The 22,001-nt window shown below is 43.0% G+C and overlaps 1 long non-coding RNA gene across 1 annotated transcript in view; it reads left to right on the forward strand.

Moving 5' to 3' along the window:
• The first annotated feature begins 2,232 nt into the window (after nt 1-2,232).
• LOC307226412 overlaps nt 2,233-22,001 on the forward strand; it is a 31,668-nt gene continuing 11,899 nt past the window's right edge. The window contains exons 1-2 of the long non-coding RNA XR_013843387.1: nt 2,233-2,458; nt 5,990-6,219. This is a non-coding gene — a long non-coding RNA (uncharacterized lncRNA). The remainder of the gene's footprint in view (nt 2,459-5,989; nt 6,220-22,001) is intronic.

Raw genomic sequence — 22,001 nt, forward strand, 5'->3', positions numbered from 1 at the left:
GGCTAACAATCTTCTTTCCCTTCCTCCCCCACAACAAACACTCTGTGAGGTGAGTGGGGCTGAGAGACTTCAGAGAAGTGTGACTGGCCCAAAGTCACCCAGCAGCTGCATGTAGAGGAGCGGAGACGCGAACCCGGTTCCCCAGATTACGAGACTACCGCTCTTAACCACTACACCACACTGAGCAGAATGCTCAGGCCTCTTGCTCAGGGATTAGGGACTCGCCATGTTTCCTCTGAAGTCAAGAGGTAGGTGTGGGGCTCTGGGGATACCTAACTCTGTTAGGAAACTCCCTCTCCTCTGGGCTGAGGAAAAAGGAAGAAAACCAAAAGCTGGAAACTGCATCTGGGGTTCCCAACCTTTTTGGGCTTGGGGCACATTAGGAAACTGTTGTTAGCACCACAAAGTACCCATTTTAAACCAATTAATGCAGCATGTATGTGATCTAGTCTTTCTCTCTCTCTAGTCTTTCTTTCCATGTGCTTCTGGAGTTTCTCAAAGAGCCTTCAATGGGCTCAGGTTAGGCTGGCAGCAATCTTGCTCCTGGAAGGATGGGAGTCCCCTCTTCCTCTTGTGGCACATCACATCAAGTTTCAAGCCATGGTGCACCCTGCTTGTGGGACTGGAGCTGCTTGCTGTACCATGAAGGAGTTTTTGGCTTCCAGTTGACTAAGCTGGAGACGCTAAGTGTGAATGTGCACAAGCTAAATGCGGATTGGCTAGTCTCCACGTATTTTGTCAGTCATGCTGGTTTCATCCTGCCTTGTTTGTTTTGCTTTTGTGAACAACCCTACAACCCTATGAATCATATCTGTTGAATCCGGACCTAACAAATGACTACAGTTTGCAGTCTAATTATAAGTTATTTAGAAAAGCAGCAGCTGGGTGTTTTTGCTTTTTTCCAGACTGGTTGACTGGAACCAGGAAATCAAGTCCCTTTCCTATCACCACAAGAAGAGCCTGTTGCTTATTCAGGATGAACTTGAAGGGGGCTTTTGGTTGGCTTCCACCACTGCCTGCTGCATGATTTAGTGCAAAACAGGGCAGGGATGGGGAACCTGTGGTGCTCTGTAGGTTGCTAGACTAAAACTTCCACCATCCCTGACCACAGGCTATGACGGCTGGGGTTGATGGGAACTGGAGTCCAACAGCATCTGAAGGACCACATGTTCCTACTGCTGCATTAGGAAGAGTGAGGCAGCCAGCTGAGGTGGCAGGTGCTTGGTGGGGGGATGAAGGAGGCAACAGAGGAGAAACCCTTTGCCCCAGTTGTTCTTAAGCTTCCCAGCCCATTCACCTCTGTTGAACTGTCCATGTCACATGACCTGTCCTGTGTCACCTAGATTTCAGAGTTGGTGGAACAAGCTGGCCTTTCTCAAGTGTTGGAATATAATTCAGCTGCCAGAGTGGTTAGTGCCTTTGCAAGCGGGAAACATCCTTTGCCTCAGGTAGCAAAATGTCTTGGACGGCAGCAAGAGCTGTAAAACTACTTGCCCAATAAAATTTTGTTTGGACAAACCGGGCTCGTTATGTGGTTCACACATCTCAGGTACCCTACATCAGCTTTCCTGCCACCCCAAACATCCTCCAAGTGGTGTTTCAGGAGTTACATGGCTATTTTCTGACATTATTTTCAATGTTAGGAAAAACAGTGCATTTTCCAGAATGCACAACCCAAGGCACATGTCAGAGACTTGCAGATTTGAAATAGAGGCCTCATGGGCAGAAGCTGCCAGCCTTAGGGAAAGGGTCATGGCTCAGCACTAGAGCATACAAAAGGTTCAATCCTCAGCATCTTCAAGTGCAGCTGGGAGAAATCTCTGAGTGAAACCTGCTGGTCAGTTTAGACAATGCTGAGCTAAATGGACGAATGGCCTGGGTCAATAGAAGGCAGGTCCCTATATTCCTAAGTGTGAATAAGATCAGTCTGAGTGACTTGACACAGTTGCACTCGCAACTCATGCCATCTTCTCATCCTTCCCCTTTAAGCCATCCATAACTTTGGCCGCACCCTGCCATGAGTACATGAATCGGAACGCCAGTTCCTGTGGCAGCCATCCACCCCATATGCTCACCACATGCTTGGTTGTCAATACCCTTCATATACAGGAGTCCCCCCCCCCCCAATTACACAGAGGCTATGTTCTGGGGCCCCACGGCCATAAGCACAAATTGCGCAAGTGAGGCGCACCCTCTAAAAAGTCTGTTTTTTCTTGTTCTCCAGCTCTCTGGGGACTGTTGGAGGAAGGAGGATGTGCAGAAAAGCTGCTGAATTTCATTTAAAGAAAAAAATGTGATAAACTTGGAGCTTTTTCTGCTCGGTCAAAATTTCCCTAGATTTTTGCAGATAAACTAAAGGAAGATCAAGAAGATTGGTGATGTTCTTCAGGAGAATGGGAAGGTTGCAGAACTTAAAACTGCCGTTGGATCCTGCTAATTTTGGAGTCCTATCATACAGGTAACATACCTTAGGAATTATTTTGGGGGGAAGCTTTTCATTTTGGCACGTCCTATTTTGGGAAAAGCTTGTATTCTTTGGAATTGTTTGCAGAGTTTCGCTCTGGCACCCAGATCACATGATTTCTCTTCAGCAGGACAAGGCAGAGCTCATTTGTGAGGAAATGAAACTTGAGATTTCTCAAAGCATTTTGGGAGGGGGGTAATCTAGCAGTGTTTTAAGAAGGTTTTTCTTTGCGTTGGCAATGCACCAACCTTACATATTTCTCCTGAATTCATTTCTATTAGCAAAGTCAACACAAGATCTTTCCCTAATGGATATTCTTGATCCAAGAATGTGCATGTTGGTGAATGATGTGCTTAATTGTTCACTTTAGAAGAAGGAGCTATGGAGAGTTGTCCATTTTGTGCTAAATTTCTTCTTGTGTTTTTTTTTAACAGACTAGTTTTACACCAATTAAACAAGAAGAACACAAAGAAATTTCACCCATCGTTCACTACAGCAAATAACACAATAAATATTAATTTCACTTCAGCATTATTAATAATAATAATATTTTGCAAATTGCAGTATAATAAAGAACAACAATAACAGAACAAACAGGTACAGATCTCTCATGTGTTGTGACAGTATATGATTGGAAAGAAGTGATAAGCACTGAGATCAGATAAAGAATAAGTAAAACAGCTGTTTGATGTGGCCCTCCAAAACCCACTGTGGGTAGTGGGAGGTCATGAACTCTCAAGAAAAGTATTTATGAAAGTCAGGAAAGGAAACCATATTGTGTCAAATTGATCGGGTGGGGGAATAGATAGAGGGGAATGTTACAATGCAAGAATAGCTGCTTTTTACTCAGATCATCAATCCTTCCAACCTGATACTATCTACCAAGAGTGGCAACAGTTCCCTGAGGTCTTAGACCATCCAAAGACATATTTCAGTCAAAGGCACTCAAGGAGGGTACAAAGCAGGACTGGAGACAGGGTGGTCTGAGTCCCTTGAGGGCTGCATTTGGTTCCTGAGTCTGATATTGTCTATCCATGCACTAACACCTCTGCCAAGCTAAGCAGTTGGCTCCTTACCTCTCTTGCCCTGACCTAGCCACTGTGATCCATGCAACAGTCACCTCCAGACTGGATTATTGTAACTGGCTGTACATGGGCTGCCCAGAAACTCCAGCGGGTGCAGAATGCCGCAGTGAGACTCCTTACGGGGTCTTCCCTGCGAGATCACATTCATCCGGTGCTATACCAGCTGCACTGGCTCCCGGTGGAGTACAGGATCAGGTTTAGGTGCTGGTTTTAACCTTTAAAGCCCTATATGGCCTAGGACCCTTGTACCTATGGGACTGCCTCTCCTGGTATGTTCCACGGAGGACCTTACGGTCTTCAAGCAAGAACATATTGGAGATCCCGGGCCACAGAGAGGTTAGGCTGGCCTCAATCAGAGCCAGGGCTTTTTCGGCTGTGGCTCTGATCTGGTGGAATGCTCTGTCACAAGAGACTAGGGCCCTGCGGGACTTGACATCTTTCCACAGGGCCTGCAAGACAGAGTTGTTCCACCAGGCCTTTGGCCAGGGCACAGCCTGACCCTCTCCTTTGGCAATGCTCACAGAACTCTAGCCCAATAGATGCCATTAATTTGATTTGAACTGATTTTATAATGAACTGATTTTAGAATGTTGTATCATTTTACTGTTGTTAGCCGCTCTGAGCCCAGCTTCGGCTGGGGAGGGCGGGATATAAATAAATTATTATTATTATTATTATTATTATTATTATTATTATTATTATTAACACAGCACTCCTAACAAACTACAATTCCCACAGGGAGTTCACCATTTTTGTGTTTGCTTCAGGCAGCAAAATGCCTTGGGTCAGCCCTGTCCATGTTGCATGCAAACCATCTGTTCTACTGCTGATCTGTTCTACTGTTGTTCTACTACTAATCGTACTGCCTTCTGTGCCAACTTTTAAATGCTGGAAACTTTTCTATTCTGCCAGGCCTATGCAGGCAATTAAGAGCTCGTTCTTCCAACAGTGGTTTATTGATGTTTGTGTTTAACTTTTCAGCTTTTGAATTGTTTTAAACTTTTGAACGCTTTCCTATTGTGTGGTTTTTAATCTTTCTAAATCTTGTAAACCACTTTGTTATATATTTTTATGATTTAGCAGTCATAGAAATATTTTTTAAAAAATAAATAAATAAGAAAATTTTATGAAATCGTTTCACAAAGGCATGTGGAATGTAATTATCAGTTTCAGCATTCTTCTCTCACCTGCCATATGTTGGAAGAATAAGAGCACTAGCTCTCCTGAAGAAATATGAAAAGAAGGGAAGAAATTCTTCATGTCACTTTGGATTCTTCAGAAAGAAAGAAATGATTATATGTTGCTTAATAGGTGTGTGTGTGTGTGTGTGTATGTGTGGTGTGTGGTGCTGTTGTTGTTTTACAAGTTCTCTTGAAAGGCACTGTCTTGAAGTTACACACATACAACTGTGTGATGTTAATGGAAATCTGGTTTGCCAAAGGCCAGTTTTAAAAGGGAAGTGACCGATAAAGAGGAAAAGATGAAAGAAGAGACAAAATGTACAACGTATAAACTCATTTTCTGTGTACTTAAAAAACACACACAGAGAGGACCCTAGAGGAACTCTCAGCTTCAAAGCCATAAGGAAAAAGGTAAAGCTGAGAAAACAACAAGGTCAAAAGGTATTGAACCATACTGTGTGCCCTGATTGAACTCAACAGATATCAAAATGTTTTAAAGGGGGATGTGTTTAAAAATAGAAAGAAGATGGCTGCCAAGAAAAGTATGAGGGGCAATAATAATAATAATATTTGATTATTACAAAGAGTCTAAAATGATGTTTGGGACTATATGGAGTCAACATTCAAGCTGTACACGAGTGGAAAACTGGTTCTCTAGCTATTAGCTTTGCTCTGCTCAAGCAAAAAGAAAGTTGATTAATCCTTACTGACATTTAAACTGTTCTGAGAATTGTAGCTCTATTAAGGGAAATAGGGTCTTCCTAGCAGGTCTCATCACCCTTAAGAAACTACTTCCCAGGGAGACACCATGGCTGTTTAAACTGCTTTGAAGCTGCTTTAAATGTATAGTGGCATATACCTTTCATAGACTAAAGCCTATTTCCTCAGATGTATGATATTATGAGGTCAGCTTATTATTTTTATATGGATAGCCTGTGCAGGGAACCAAAGGCTGAAATTCCGGTCATAGAATGACATGGTCGTAGCCTGAACCATTACCAATATCCAGGTGGAATGCAGACAACTCTGAAATGTTGTCTGATACACCTCTGTGGTATGGCTGTTGTTTGCAATTTTATCCCTAACCAGACCCAGACCTACTTAGCTTCAGCAAGGGGTTGACACCCAGTGTCTTCAGACTATACCCTTCTAGCTGTCATAGTCTTCAGAAGATGGTTTCTGCTGATCTGCTTGCCTTTTTTAATAAATAGAACTTGCCACGGTTCCTTCCTTTTTGTTCTCCTTTCATCCTGACTTAGAAAATCAGTATGTTGCCTACCCTTTAATCTTGTGGGTATTTGATACAGTTGTATACACAGCACTGCATTGTGGGGGACAGAAGATACCAGCCGCAAATCTACCTTTGCAAGTCCTGCTTGCGTTCCTCCCAGTCTGTCCACTGTCATAAATGCTGGACCACCCAGGAAGTCCCTGAGGAGGGGGCTTGTAAGCCCAATGGAGACCCTTTGCCCTGGAGCCAGCACTGAAGGTACTGTGTGAAAGCTAACACTGCATTATGCCTCACAGATATGTCCATAGATCAGGAGAGGGGCCTTCAGAACCAAAGGTACAATAAGTTTAATGCTACCTGAAACAAAGAATATTAAGGTGTAGATCTAGAAACAATAGCACATTTGCTAACAGCTGCAATGATCTTCATTGCCAGAAGCTGGAAAAAGAACAGCACTCCAGATTTGGCAGGCTTTGGACCACAGTAATAATGATCCAATTAACATATTAAAAAAGGGCCAGTGTCGGAAACTTGAATAAGTTTGTGGAAAAAATGTTCACTTTTATAATGCTCTGGAATGACAATTAGCAGGACAATATTCAACCTTATGGAGCATTTCTATGTTCGTTTTAATTTTTGTCTCCTTTTCTTTGTACAGAAAGCTTCTCTATTTTCATTGTGAAAATTGCAAGATGTTGAAATTGATTGTGGCGAATTAACTAACAGGGTGACTTTGAGTGTATGGTGAGCCCAGGGATTTGTTTTCACTCACACAAAAACACACTCCCTAATTCTCACTACCACCAGCAGCTGTGTTAATCTCAGTAGCCTAATTTAGAAAAAAGGGAGCCTTCTGATTGTTTTGTTTTTTAAAAGAAAAGACAAGAGTCAGAATCCTTGCTGATCACTCAGAGATGCTGCGCCAACCTTGTCTTAGAAGTTTACGGTTAAACATAACCTAAAAAGGAGGGCATGAACCCTAATGCAAATTAAATTATAACTCGAAATGGCAGGGTATAATCTTAAGTACAAAACAGTATAATCTTAAAAACAAGGGCACTGTCATTTCCTGTCATGGAGAACCTCAACTAAATACAGCCTAACCAGCAAAAGTGCTTGGGTAAGTTACTGAGTTGCCAAGAGAGGTTTAACGTGGGAGCAGGCCAGCTATTCAGTGTTTTCCCAGACAACCCGTTGGTAAGAACTTAAGAGAATTCTGCTAGATGAGGCCAGTAGCCCGTCTGGTCCAAAATCCTGTTCTCACACTGGCCAACCAGATGCCTGTGGGAAGCCTGTTAGCGGGACATAAGGGCAATAGCATCCTGTCTCCAACAGTAGATACAGAACATAGCCATTCATGGCTAGTAGCCATTTATAGCCTTGCCCTCCATCAATTTGTCTCATCCTCTTTTAAAACCATCCAAGTTGCTGGCCAACTGTGAGAGCAAGCTTCACAGTTAATGCACAGCATTAAAAGTACTTTCTTTTGTCTATCTTGAATCTTCCAATGTTCAACTTTGTTGGATTTCCATATGAGTTCTAGTGTAATGAAAGAGGAGGAGGCTGGAGCAGTATACAGTGGTACCTCGGGTTATATACACTTCAGATTACAGAAATAGTACCTTGGGTTAAGAACTGTGCTTCAGGATGAGAACAGAAATTATGTGGCGGCAGTGTGGCGGCAGCGGGAGGCCCCATTAGCTAAAGTGGTACCTCAGGTTAAGAACAGTTTCAGGTTAAGAACGGACCTCTGGAACAAATTAAGTTCTTAACCCACTGTAATCATGCACTTTGGACCGGCACAACCTCATAGGCCCCATCCACCACACTCCTCACAATTTATTGACAAGAGCTTCTTTGTGTATCTGTTATTAACTTAACCTAGTCTATGGCAGAGGGCTGTTGCAAAACTAAAAGGGGCAATGTAGATGGGGCCTAAATTCAGATATTTGGACGGGGATGTTGGTGACTTGTGGAAGCCGGTGTGATGTATCACCAGAGTAAGCAGAGCCCCAGCAGAGTTTTCAGAGGTTTCCTGCTCCCAGAAGACAGCTTCTCCCAGAGTCCCTGGTTAAGGGTAAAACTCTTCTCCCACACGGTTCCAAGTAACAAAGTTTTAATTGTCTCCAGACAAGAGAGAAAGCTAAACGCTATCTGCTATACATATGCACAGATCCACTAAGACTATCACCATGCTAGCTAATGCCGCTGAATGAAACCTACAGCCTCTTCCCCTGACTCTGACAAATTCAGAGTCAGATAGCATCAGGATTTGCAGCAGGACTTAATGAAAGAGATGTCCTAGAGAACATTGTGCCCATCTCTACATGGAAGGGTGAATGACTCAGCAAGTCATACACTCGATCTCGCTGGTGTTGCTATGGCAACACAGTGTACCTGGCACCTTTCTCTCAGAACATCCAGATGTGATGGTTGTGCTCCTCAAGGCATGAGACCAAGCACTGTGCAATTTAATCCATTATTCGCATTACACTATTCTGTGAGCCGCCCTGAGATCTTATGATGAAGGGTGGTAAATAAGTCTAATGAAATAAAAATACTAAAATATAATAAAAATACACCGCCAAAGCAATGTGAGACCTGTCACCTAGATATGGAATGACTTCACTGGCCTGCAGCAATGTAAGTCCACTCTATTGGCCAACCTGTGGCCCTGCAGGTACCACTGGACAACTCCCAACATCCCTGACCGTTGGCCAACCCAGCAACAAATGGAGGGCTGCGGGCCTAGCCACGTGTTTGTTCCCTTTCTTAGGCCTCTGTCCTGAATTCTCCACAATGTGATAAAAGAAAAAGAAAATGGCAGAGAGGGGAAACGCCTTCTGTATGCAGCTGAGGTGTTGCAAGGGACATTTTGAGTTCAAAGTCAGGATATAGTTACGTGTGTGGAGAAAGTGTGAGTGGACTGGTCAGAAGGAGCTGTACTGAAGTGGAATTACGTGGTGGTGGGGAAACTGCCTGGCGTGCTTCTCAAATAATATCAGTCTTAAGTCCAGCATTACCATTTATGGCCTCATGACAAATTATATCGTGTAAACATAATTGAGACTTGTTAATACTAAGGAAGAGGACCCATTTATCATACACAGGCTGTTGGCAGTGGAAGACTAAATTGCACATGATATATCAAAAGAAGGCATGTAAATAGTTGCTTCTTTCTTTTTGGTAATTGATGAATAATAAATTTACTTCAGCAATATGCCTGACTTCAGTTGGAGATGATGAATCATCTATTATATATCAGGCAGGGGAGGGGGGGATTTTGGAAAGGCAAATTCAAGGGTTTGCTCCTTATGGCTTTCCTTATGGCTTTTGGGGATCCTTAAGGCTTTGGGAAAACCATAGCTTTAACTATACGGACCTTTGTTGGCAAGGTGATGTCTCTACTTCTCAAGATGCTGTCTAGGCCTGTCATTGCCCTTCTCCCAAGAAGCAGGCGTCTTTTAATTTCGTGGCTGCTGTCACCATCTGCAGTGATCATGGAGCCCAAGAAAGTAAAATCTCTCACTGCCTCCATTTCTTCCCCTTCTATTTGCCAGGAGGTGATGGGACCAGTAGCCATGATCTTCGTTTTTTTGATGTTGAGCTTCAGACCATATTTTGCACTCTCCTCTTTCACCCTCAATAAAAGGTTCTTTAATTCCTCCTCACTTTCTGCCATCAAGGTTGTGTCATCTGCATATCTGAGGTTGTTGATATTTCTTCCGGCAATCTTAATTCCGGCTAGGGATTCATCCAGCCCAGCCTTTCGCATGATGAATTCTGCATATAAGTTAAATAAGCAGGGAGACAAAATGCAGCCTTGTCGTACTCCTTTCCCAATTTTGAACCAGTCAGTTGTTCCATATCCAGTTCTAACTGTAGCTTCTTGTCCCACATAGAGATTTCTCAGGAGACAGATGAGGTGATCAGGCACTCCCATTTCTTTAAGAACTTGCCATAGTTTGCCATGGTCGACACAGTCAAAGGCTTTTGCATAGTCAATGAAGCAGAAGTAAATGTCTTTCTGGAACTCTCTAGCTTTCTCCATAATCCAGCGCATGTTTGCAATTTGGTCTCTGGTTCCTCTGCCTCTTCTAAATCCAGCTTGCACTTCTGGGAGTTCTCGGTCCACATACTGCTTGAGCCTTCCTTGTAGAATTTTAAGCATAACCTTGCTAGCGTGAGAAATTAGTGCAATTGTGCGATAGTTGATGCTTTTGAATTATGGTGCTGGAGGAGACTCTTGAGAGTCCCATGGACTGCAAGAAGATCAAACCTCTCCATTCTGAAGGAAATCAGCCCTGAGTGCTCACTGGAAGGACAGATTGTGAAGCTGAGGCTCCAGTACTTTGGCCACCTCATGAGAAGAGAAGACTCCCTGGAGAAGACCCTGATGTTGGGAAAGATGGAGGGCACAAGGAGAAGGGGGCGACAGAGGACGAGATGGTTGGATAGTGTTTTCGAGGTTACCAGCATGAGTCTGACCAAGCTGCGGGGGGCAGTGGAGGACAGGAGTGCCTGGCGTTCTCTGGTCCATGGGGTCACGAAGAGTCGGATACGACTAAACGACTAAACAACAACAAAGGCTTTGGGGGATCGTTTAGGTCCCAGGTAGCAATGGGCCCACCTCACTGCGAGCTTTCCCCACATCTACTGTTCTGTACCCAAATAGTAGTGGAGATGATGAGGAAGAGGATTCCTGTTGAAGCTTCTCTTAGGCACTAGAAACTATTTCAACCATCCTGAGCTCCAGGAACCTTGGAAAAGGTAGCTTCCACTATTCTTGATATCCCTAGCAGACACACTAGAAATCATTTGATATTGGTTTTGGCAGCCCTTGCACATATAGATATTAGGAGCCATGAAACTATATCTTCCATGGAGATATATATCATCTCTTGGAGCCCAAGAGATGCCCTGTAATGTGAGCAGAAACTAAAGTGATTTAGAAATGGTTGTATGGAGGGAATCAGTTCTGGGTCAGACTAGCAAGGCAAGGAAACGAAGGAGATCTGACTAGTTTCAGTTTTGTATACAGTTGGTAGCTGCACAGTGCCAAGCAAAGGTTGTTCCTTCTAATCCGGTCTCTGTGAATCATTTGTAATCTTGCAAATCCTACACATGCCCTGCTGGGAGGTGTTGCTGGCAGCAGATAGGTAAAAGGCAGTGTTGTGGGAGGGTGTGGAAAGGCTTAGCTAGGAATGAGGCTGAGCTTAAAGGAGTCAACTGAGATCCTATCAGTTTGAGAAGTTGAGTGAGGCTCATTCCAAATCAAGCAGGGGATGCTCACCTTGTAAAGACAGTTACAGGTAGGTAGCCGTGTTGGTCTGCCATAGTCAAAACAAAATAAAAGAAAAAAAATTCCTTCCAGTAGCACCTTAAAGACCAACTAAGTTAGTTCTAGGTATGAGCTTTCGTGTGCATGCACACTTCTTCAGATAGCTCATACCTAGAACTAACTTAGTTGTTCTTTAAGGTGCTACTGGAAGGAATTTTTTTTCTTTTCTTTTGTCCTGTAAAGACAGTCGACTTGCAACTCGCATGCAATTAACTTGACGATCGCAACATTACGTGCAGCTACAACCACACACATTAAACACACACAAGGCGGAGAGCTTCAAAGCTCTTTGTGGTGAGAGCTTTCAAGCTCTCCATATTGCTTATTGGGTTTTGAGAGTCTCTAGGGCTCTTGGAAGCTCTTGCAAGACCTTGTGGAGCTCTCCAAGATTTCTCAAGATCCTCCCAAAGCCTGGTAAGCAAGGTGGAGAGCTTAAAAGCTGTCAGCCTTGCATTGGGGGCGGGGGGGGGGCAATTTGAATAAAATACAGTGGTGCCTCGCAAGACGAAAAGAATCCGTTCCGCGAGTCTCTTCGTCTAGCGGTTTTTTCGTCTTGCGAAGCAAGCCCATTGACGGCTTAGTGGATTAGCACTATTAGTGGTTTAGCGGCTTTTAGCGGCTTATCGGCTTATTGGATAAGTGGCTTAGCGGCTTAGAAAAAGGGGGGGAAGGGAAAAAACCCCGCAGGAACTCGCAAGACATTTTCGTCTTGCGAAGCAAGCCCATAGGAAATTCGTTTTGCGAAGCACCTCCAAAACGGAAAACCCTTTCGTCTAGCGGGTTTTCCGTCTTGCGAGGCATTCGTCTTGCGGGGCACCACTGTAGATTATGCTCTGCATAATCAGTCACAAGACATGGCGTGCACACACCATTTGAATGACAATGCCAATCCACTGGGGGGAGACCTAAAAAGGGGGGGGGTAAAAAGACCTCAGCCCCTAGGAGTTGGCTTCTATGATTGGGGGCAAGGTCTTGGTGTGCTGGCTTCGGAAATGTAGGGATGCTCATGCAGGGTGAATCCAGATTTGTTCTGACTACATGTGATGTCAGGTTTATGCACAATCCCCAGAATGTAACTCCCACAGAAGCTGCAAAATGATTGGAACTTGAAAATGAATTTGTTGTACGTAGAGAAGGTTGCAGAAAATCTTCATAACAAATGTGGGCTGCTTAAAGGCTTGCACATGAGATTCATACATCTAATGAAGTTGTTGTTTAGTCTTTTAGTCGTGTCTGACTCTTCGCGACCCCATGGACCAGAGCACGCCAGGCACTCCTGTCTTCCACTACCTCCCGCAGTTTGGTCAAACTCATGCTGGTAGCTTCGAGAACACTGTCCAACCATTTCGTCCTCGGTCGTCCCCTTCTCCTTGTGCCCTCCATCTTTCCCAACATCAGGGTCTTTTCCAGGGAGTCTTCTCTTCACATGAGGTGGCCAAAGTATTGGAGCCTCAGCTTCAGGATCTGTCCTTCCAGTCAGCACTCAGGGCTGATTTCCTTCAGAATGGATAGGTTTGATCTTCTTGCAGTCCATGGGACTCTCAAGAGTCTCCTCCAGCACCAGAATTCAAAAGCATCTATTCTTTGGCGATCAGCCTTCTTTATGGTCCAGCTCTCACTTCCATACATCACTACTGGGAAAACCATAGCTTTAACTATATGGACCTTTGTTGGCAAGGTGATGTCTCTGCTTTTTAGGATGCTGTCTAGATTTGTCATTGCTTTTCTCCCAAGAAGCAGGCATCTATTAATTTCATGACTGCTGCCACCATGTGCAGTGATCATGGAGACCAAGAAAGTAAAGTCACTCACTGCCTCCATTTCTTCCCCTTCCATTTGCCAGGAGGTGATGGACCCAGTGGCCATGATCTTCATTTTTTTGAAGTTGAGCTTCAAAACATATTTTGCGCTCTCCTCTTTCATCCTCATTAAAAGGTTCTTTAATTCCTCCTCACTTTCTAATGAAGTACATGCTTGCTTATCAAAGCTCTTTAACACAATACCAACGTGTTAGTCTTCAATGGTAGCCACCAGTGGGGATAATCCCAATAGCCTGGAATTGTGCTGTGTCTACTAGGGTTTGTGAGGAAAGAAAATGGTGATTGGGTCTCTGAGAAGGGAATGCTGCTTGCAGCAGCAGCAAAGACAAAGCCATTGCCATTGCCGTTTTTAAATGGTAACACACACACACACAAATAGCATGTGGTGAATTCATCCCAAAATGGCCTCCTGTTTTGAGTCCTGACTTTTTGCCCACACCCCACCATATGCTGGAATTCTAATTTCAGCCATTTATTTACCTCAGTTCTAGAATATATAGACCAGGAATAGCCAACATGGAACTAAACTACATCTCCCTCATTCCTGACCATTGGCTATGCTGGTTGGAGCTGATGATATTTCAATATCAGAAGGGCATGAGGTTAGCTACCCCTCATATAGACCAAATATGGCACATTTTGACATATGATATGTGAAGATTTAAGAACAACAGCCCAAGCAGAGGGAGTGCAAACACTGGAAGTTTTGTAAATGACACCAGGAAGACCACATTGGGACAGGGTGTACAACTGTGGTCAACCATTTTCAGGAAGGTGATGGCAAACTGGAACTGGCTCACAGAGAACCATTTAAAGTGTCCAGACGGAATAAAAAGAGGAGACTTAATATTGTTTAGTCTGGCAAAATGTAAGCCAAAGGTGGACACTCACAGTCTCTGTAAATAGAGCTATGGTAGGAACATCGAGTGGAGTGAGAAAAAAAACCTTCTTATATTAAAGGACAATTGTTGGCATGAGGGCAAATGCACATAAACAGGAAATGAGTAAATTTAGACTGGAAATTTAGAATTCCTTTACCTTTTAGGGGAATGGAAGCCTTGAATAGGTTGCCAGAAGGAGTGTCATGGTAACAAATCTCACTTATTTGGAGACGAAGCGTGATTATTTTATGGAAAGTGTAGTGCGATGTGATTGACAAAATTGTTAAGACATACTGTATACATATAATTTCTAGTCAGAGGTTACTCAGATTCACTGTCTACATTTATAACTACTTTATAAATAATTGATAGATAGTTGTTCAGGGCTTACACTAATGTACCTTGGGTTATGCCTAGTAGCAAATACACAGCCAGTGCTGCTTCTGAAGAATTTACGTTGCATGTTTCTACAGTGAGGCATCAGACAACAGTCTGGTGGCTACATTCTGCACAAGCTGCAGTACGGTAATGTAGTAGTCTAACAGGGCAGTTACTGTATTGGCCCGAATATAAGCTGCACCGGATATAAGGAGCACCCTTAAAATTGGAGGGGGGGAGAAAAAAAGAAAAAAATACCTGAATATAAGCCACTCCATTCCTCACAGCTCTGGGGGACTGTGCATGGGGCAGGGGCCACTTTGCCACTCTCCTGACGCTGTTTGCCCTGCGCTCCTGGCTGTAAGGTGGCAGATATAAGCCACACTTTTAACTTTTCACAGTAGGAATTTGGGGGGAAAGTGAGGCTTATATTCAGGCCAATACGGTACTAGAGTACTGATTACTGTGAACAGGAAGCATCACAGCTGGCTAATCAGCTGTGAAGGGGCCTCAAGTAACAACACTGGATCCATGAATACCCCCAAGTTTTCTATTTGTTCCTTTAGGGGGAGTACCGCCCCCCTCAGTTCCTGGACACGGCTCCATTTACCCTCAGCACCTCCATCTTCTCAATATCCAGTCTCAGTCTCTTCATCCAGGCCATTGCTACGTCCAGATGATGGTCCAACACCTGGAAAGGTGAATGACATCTGAATATTGAATGTGGGGAAAGCAGAGTCCTAGCATTTTGCAGTGTGTGTCTGTGCACATTCACATTCATATACCATTAAGCCAGTTTAATCTACAGCCCACATTTCACTTTTAAAGACTTAGGAGAAGCAACTGGGACATGGCAATTAGCATCTTCAGAACTCACGCTAACATATATTTTTTTTAAGCCATTGCTCAGATAGTGTGAAAGATCAAACAGGCAATTATTGATCGAGAATGGGTACAAGAAAATAGCAGCTGGTAAACAGAATGTCATGAGATTGCGAGATGGAGAATAGGGGGGCGAGAGAAAGCCCTTTGTGAACTCACTTCATTAAACAGGGACATGAAGCAAAGCCACATGTTTGATCTTCTGCCAATGCTGTCCTTTAGTCTAGACTATCGTTCCAAAGAGCTCTGTTTCAAGATATTTAGAGAGAGCAGTGACCCAGGAGCTATCTTCCCACTGCAGGTTCCTGTGTGAAACTTTCTCCAAGGCTTGTGGTTCCTGTGGGCTGGATCCGAGATGTCTTGTACCATGGCTTTAAGAAGGCTAGCATTTTCAACTGTCACACCCACATTTACTGAGGATGATGGATTGCTTACCAGTACCAAGATGCCGCAGTGCCAATTTCCCTCGAAAATTAAAGTCGTATGTCAGGGCGAGCGGGCCAGAGGTTAGAAGAAAATCTCCATTCCTATGAAGTCCCCTTGGGAGCGGTGAAATCTCAGCCTCTGCTAGCAAACTTTGCTTCAGCGTGCATAAACATCTTCCCTCTTGCATGGATAATTACTTAAGTATAATTCTACAAATATTTATATTACACAGAATAACAGGCTCCCCCATACACTGTGTGCAAATTTGGGTACTGGATGCACTCCCAATCATCCTCTTTAAAGGCCAATCTCAAGATGGCCTTTTGCACCGATAGGGACAACTCTTGGAATATGAATGTTGAGAAATGGCTTCCCAGAAGAGAGGAAAGTTGCGTCTTACTCACCAACCAACTTTCCACTATGAAAAGCCAGATGCCTCAGGAAAGTGAGCAAGAATGTCATGATGAAAATATGATTCTATGATTCTATGTGAGCAAGAATGTCATGATGAAAATCATTGTTATCTGTTGCTTATTGGGGAGAGATGACAGTTCAGTAGTAAAACACGTTTGCAAGAACAGTGAGGTTAGAGTTTGCAGGATAAACTTGTTTATAACAGTGTTTATTGATCATTTTAATTTCTTGTTTGGTGCGGTCAAGCAGCATATAAATTTTATGAAGTAAAATAAATAAATAAATAAAACGTTTAAGCCTCTTTCTCCCAGCTACCACTTGCAGGCTCCACCAATTTATAGAGAACTTCAGGGCTTTCAAAGACCAACCCTCTGGCATTTGGATGGGCACTCCATTCCATAACCTCCCTTCTAGTGTGCTCCATGTACTGCTGAACTGTGGTGTTCAGTGGGGGGCATTTGGTTCCTCAGGGGAAGGTGCCCATGGTCAGCATACATGCTGGCATCTAGAGGTGGGGCTTGCCCACATATTCTCAGTCGCCCCTTTCTTTATGCATGCCTGAACCAGACTATTATCTTTCTGCATTCTAATCTCCCTTTTGGTTATTCTGCACATGTTGCTTTGGTGCTAGGTAAAGGTAAAGGGACCCCTGACCATTAGGTCCAGTCATGACTGACTGGGGTTGTGGCGCTCATCTCGCTTTATTGGCCGAGGGAGCCGGTGTTCAGCTTCTGGGTCATGTGGCCAGCATGACTAAGCTGCTTCTGGCGAACCAGAGCAGTGCACAGAAATGCCGTTTACCTTCCCACCGGAGTGGTACCTATTTATCTACTTGCACTTTGATGTGCTTTCGAACTGCTAGGTTGGCAGGAGCAGGGACCGAGCAACGGGAGCTCACCCCGTCGTGGGGATTCGAACCGCCGATCTTCTGATCTGCAAGTCCTAGGCTCTGTGGTTTAACCCACAGCGCCACCCTCGTCCCATGCTTTGGTGCTAGTAGGGACTTAAATTAAGTTATATGCAGATAGGGCTGATGGGAGCTGTAGTCCAAAGCAGCAGTTGAGGGAGGCTGCAGCAAGACAACAATGCATGTGTCAGAAGATTATATTGCATGCTTCGGAACATTGTCAGTGAGTTATTAGAATCTGCCGTCCCTATAGCGTATTAAATTTAAGGGGTAGTAGCCAATGCAAGTCATCAAGTAGATCCATTGATTTCAGTGTGTCTGCTCTGAGTATAATTTAGCTGAAAGATCACCCAAGTTTCTTCCTCCTTCCTTTAGAGTGCATCTCACAAATAAATAAGGTTCACTGATAAGGAACAGGTAGTACATCTAGGAGTGATGCACATTACCCCTGTAATATTATTTCGGTGACTTACACGCTTTACGCATTCATAGCAACTTTGAGCAATGTGCCATTAAAAAAATGGAACAGCCCAGTGGTGAACTGAAAAGACACATTCCAAGACCTTTTACCAACCTCCAATAAAGAGACTGATGTCTCAACACAGAACACTCTTGTTTCAGCAAATATTCCCCATTCCTTGGCCTGGCATTCTTCACACACATTTCTGTGTGTTTGACCCATAAGCACATCCTCATCAGCCGGCTTGCTTTGGTTTCACCCACTACACACAGACATTAGGCAAGTCTTTTTCCCAGCAGCAGTAATTTCATTTACCATAAATTATTTTATTTGCAGTACCTTGGAGACATCCTAATGCTTTCATGTCATAAAAAGCTACTTCTTCTGGAATAGTTAGAAGCACGTCTTCAAAATCTTTTTTTATTTAAAATAAAATGCAAAGGAGACAAACAAAATAATTACACTTGGTAAGAAAAACCATCACATATATGTGAAGAGAAAAAGGCAAACTGGCCTTATGCACTTTAATTGTGTGCCAGCTTAGGCAAAATCATAATGGCAATTTATAACTGAAAAAAGAAAGAAAAAATGAAATAAATAAATAAATAAATAAATAAATAAATAAATAAATAAATCAGGGCTAGTCCTACTCAGGGTAGACCCATTAAGATACATTTTACTTTTTTAAAGAAATAAATGCATTAAGATTAACCAACATGACTAACTTAGATGCATTAATTTAAATGGGTCTACTCTGAGTTAGACTAGCACTGGATACAAAGCGTAATTGTCTCCACTGTGTAGCATCCATGAATGTGCAAAACTCAACACCCAGAACATTAAACTGTCGAGATCAAGCCCTGCAGAAAAATGATGCTGATGCTGATGATAATTTTATTATTTATATGCTTCCACCAAAATATTAAAACACAATAAACCAAACATTAAAAACCTCCCAATACAGGACTGCCTTCAGGTGTCTTCTAAAAATCATATAGTTGTTTATCTCTTGGGATAGTAAAGGTAAAGGGACCCTTTACCATTAGGTCCAGTCATGGCTGACTCTGGGGTTGTGGTGCTCATCTCGCTTTATTGGCTGAGGGAGCTGGCGTACAGCTTCCAGGTCATGTGGCCAGCGTGACTAAGCCGCTTCTGGTGAACCAGAGCAGCACACGGAAACACCGTTTACCTTCCCGCTGGAGTGGTACCTATTTATCTACTTGTACTTTGTGTTTTCAAACTGCTAGGTTGGCAAGAGCAGGGCCCAAGCAACGGGAGCTCACCCCGTCACGGGGATTTGAACCACCAACCTTCTGATCGGCAAGCCCTAGGCTCTGTGGTTTAACCCACAGCACCACCTGCATCCTATCTCTTGGGATACACACTCTTAAAGGAAACTCATGCTCAGAAATCTGCCACTTTCTCCTTGCAAATACCCATCTTCCAGTAGCTCCCCACCCACCCAATCCAGATTTCAGATACATGATAAAGGCAAGCTTTGGAACTGTTACGGAAGGCCAGTATTGTAAAAGCCTGGAGGGGGGAATTCCATGGAGAAAGCAGAGTCAGAGGTTAAGATCTCCTTCAACCCACCACTCCTTCCCTTCCCAAGCTGTGCTGAAGCAGAGAAACAACAGCAAATGTTCAGATAATATTCTGGCCGGATTCTTCTAAGTTTTCCTGGAAATATATATATTTTTAAAGATGAAGAAAACCCCTAAATTCTTGAGAGTTTTTTTTATAAAAGCCTGAGAAATAGCCATACATACATCTATTATACTAGGGACTTTTTTAAATAAAAAAAAACACATTTCGCATGTCACACACTGAAGCAGTGACCGATGGGAATAGGTCTCACTGCTCTTTCCAGTAACAATTCTGCACTTCCCATATTTCACGTTCCAGAAGGAGCAAAGTTATTAGCCTTTAAAGGCGGCTTTAAAGCCTGTGGTCTCGGGACCACAGCGGCGCTGTGGGTCGTTTCGCAAGCTACGGAGTGAAGCCGCGCTGCTGCTGCCGGTGAGCGCTGATCTCTTTTCCTGAAACTTCTGATTTGGAAAAGTAACAATCCGTGAGTAAAGAGGACTTTACAAAATTTGAGACTAAAAATTATTGAATTTGGCTGAAAGCAGAGCGACGTAAAACAGGAAGTCCGTCTTCCGCTGTCACTGAACTTCAAAGCAAAGAGCTGGAGGAGTGGAGGCAAAGAAAGAATTTTTTTTTTTTAATACATATTTATTAAAGTTTTTTTGAGTACAAATACATAAATAAACGACATTACTTATATCATAACATAATTTCGTCACTTCTTTAGACTCCCTCACATCTCCCACTCCCACTTACATTGTTACGAAAAAATTTTCCAAGCAAATTACCCACTTGTTTGCGATCTTATCTCCGCTCATTTAAATAAAATCTAACAATTCTCCAAGAAATTTATATTTTCCTTAATCTCACTTATCGTCAAATTCAGATCTAATTCGGTGGTAGGCAGTTATTTGTGATCTAGCATCCTTCTTAACATTCAACCAAATTACAATATTTTTGTAGATAAATCTTGAATTTCCTCCAGTCTTCCTCAACCCTCTCCTGTCCCAGGTCTCAGATTCTACCAGTCATCTCGGCCAGTTGCATATAGTCCATCAGCTGCATCTGCCACTCTTCCAGTGTGGGTAGATCTTGAGTTTTCCAGCTCTTAGCGATGAGTATCCTTGCTGCCGTTGTTGCATACATAAAAAATGTTAGATCCTTCTTTAGCACCTTCTGGCTGACAATACCCAGAAGGAAGGCCTCTGGTTTCTTAGTGAAGGTATACTTAAATACCTTTTTCAACTCATTATATATCATTTCCCAGAAGGCCTTCACTTTAGGGCAGGTCCACCAGAGGTGAAAGAATGTTCCTTCATGTTCTTTACATTTCCAACATTTATTATCAGACAAATGGTATATTTTGGCAAGTTTAACTGGGGTCATGTACCATCTATATATCATTTTCATTACATTTTCCTTCAGAGCATTACATGCAGTGAAGTTCAGCCCAGTGGTCCCCAACCTTTCCCAGTCCTCAAACATAATATTATACCCAATGTCCTGAGCCCACTTTATCATAACCGATTGAACCATTTCGTCTTGTGTGTTCCATTTTAACAGCAAGTTATACATTCTTGATAATACCTTAGTCTTTGGTTCTAACAATTCTGTTTCCAACTTCGATTTCTCCACCTGGAACCCTACCTTTTTATCATTCTTAAAGACTTCTTTAATCTGAGCGTAATGTAACCAGTCTCGCACTTTATCCTTCATTTTCTCCAAACTCTGCAATTTCCAATTGTCTCCATCTTTTTCTAGTATTCCCCAATATTTTGGCCATTTGGCCTCCATATTGGGTCTTTTTCGGGCCTTAGCTTCCAGAGGTGAAAGCCACCTCGGAGTTTTGTTTTCCAATAAGTCTTTGTATTTTGTCCAGACATTAAATACTGCTTTCCTGACAATATGGTTCTTGAAGACCTTATTGATCTTAACCTTATCATACCATAAGTATGCATGCCAACCAAAAGCATTGTTAAAACCTTCCAAGTCCAGTACATCAGTGTCTTCGAGAAGTAGCCAGTCTTTTAGCCAGCAGAAAGCTGCGGCTTCATAATACAGCTTTAAGTCTGGCAGGGCAAAGCCCCCTCTTTCTTTCACATCAGTTAGTATCTTAAACTTAATTCTGGGCTTTTTGCCCTGCCAGACAAATTTAGATATATCGGCAAAGAAAGAATTTTTAACTTAATCGATCTGAGCAACCGCTGAACTTTTTTGTAAGCAAAATAAGGACTTTAAGCACTTGATTTTATGTTCTTTACTTGCATCGTGATACCTTTCTTCTATCGGAAATATAATTTGAGTAAGAAACCCAGGTTCTGAAGCTGCCTGAGTAACTGAGCTGTCAGTCTGCAGATTTGGTTACTTTGAATTAAAAATTGCAACAATCTGAGGGAGTTTGGACTTGCTACTTTGAAGCATCATTTGAAATACCAGTTTGCACTGTTTGAAACAATGTGGCTGTTAATACTAACTCTGCTTAAAACCTGCTATTGAAGGTTCCGGGACTTTAAACTTGATTTTAGCAATTTTACCAGAATTGATCTCTTCCCTAAAGACATTTTATGCTCCCCCTAGAGGATTCGGGATTTACAGCAGTGACATTATTTTACTTTCCTTTCCCGGCCTCCTGTTTGACTGTTACCATCTGGGCTGTTGTTTTCTCATGGGAACAACTCAGCTTGACCTTGACTTTTAGATAACTCTGGAATGAGTGGCGCAAGAAAAAAGGGACCAAAAACTAGACAAACAACTTTAACAACTTTAACCGCAGCCTCTCAGGCATGCAGATCATCTGTACCTACTCTGCCTTCAGAAGAAGAAGCTGCTTCTCGGCCACAAGCAGGAGAGGGAGAAACTGAGCAATTACAACTGGAAGATATGGCCTCAGGAGCAACTGCTTCTATTTTAGAGAAAATCTACGAAAAACTGGAATCTTTGGACA

This window comes from Podarcis cretensis, assembly GCF_951804945.1.
Source record: "Podarcis cretensis genome assembly, chromosome: 11".
Lineage (NCBI taxonomy): Eukaryota > Metazoa > Chordata > Lepidosauria > Squamata > Lacertidae > Podarcis > Podarcis cretensis.